This window comes from Frankliniella occidentalis, unplaced genomic scaffold, assembly GCF_000697945.3.
Source record: "Frankliniella occidentalis isolate FOCC.00 unplaced genomic scaffold, Focc_3.1 Scaffold924, whole genome shotgun sequence".
NCBI classification, from domain to species: Eukaryota; Metazoa; Arthropoda; class Insecta; order Thysanoptera; family Thripidae; genus Frankliniella; species Frankliniella occidentalis.
In genome coordinates, this window is record NW_026268030.1 from 20,573 (window position 1) to 21,602 (window position 1,030).

Below are 1,030 nucleotides of genomic sequence, written 5' to 3' on the forward strand. Positions count from 1 at the left end.
TTTAATATTTATTATTTACTCTGACTAGTCGTCAATGATGCATCCAAAGCAGAGGTAAGATAAAGAAAAAACCTTTTGCAAATTGACAAAACTGTGCCCGTTTGTGGTATCACCTTCACCACGTGCAAGAACATGTTTTCAACAAAACACCCAGCTATTTAAATCACCAACAACTGTTACCAAAGGACTAACAAAGATGCTAAAGGTTGGTCCCCCAGCTGTCGTGTATCGCGATTTCCTGGTGTGGCACGAGAAAACAGCGCGACGCAGGGCTTCACACCTTTCACCGCGCCCGATATCTATTCCTGAACGTCGTGTGGACTCGATCTTTATCGGCGTGCAGCCTGGAGTGGCGCACATCACGCGAAGGCACAGCCTTGACCCGGTGCAGGCTGGCAGGCCGGCCCTTCGTGCAGACCCCCCGCCGCTGCCACGTCGTCGTCTTGTTGTTGTTATTGTTTTCCCCCTTTAAAGTTCCCGGGGACAGGAGTAGAAAGGGGAAAGGGGAAAGAGATAGGGAGAAGACGAGGAGGATGCCGTGGCCGGTCGGTGTGGAGCAGGCTGTTTCAGTCGAGCAGTAGGCCCCCCTCCACGAAGCGCCTGCATACCGCCGGATAGGCAACCCGCAGACACGCGAGCCCGCCCGGTGGCCTACCCCGCAGACCGCAGGCGGCCGCCAGACCACCGCTTAGCGTTGCCAGGCCAGCTGGTGGTGGCCCACCCCGCACGACCGGCGCGAGTGAAAGGGTATAGAGGTCAAAGAGACAAGTTGCATTAGTTTTTGTTGAGGGAAATGAACAGCATACACACTGTGATAAAATAGAAGGGAGGTTGTAAAATTATAACTTGTAATCGTAAAAGTACATGCAGTACGTATCGACTTAAAATGTTATTAGTGAGTAAAAAATGCCCTTTCTTAAATTAACAACTTAAATTATAATTCGAGTTAAAAAAAACTTCTGTAAATTTACGACGATATTTTTCACAGTGCCAGTGCACATGTAAACCAGCGACAAAATCAAGGAAATAT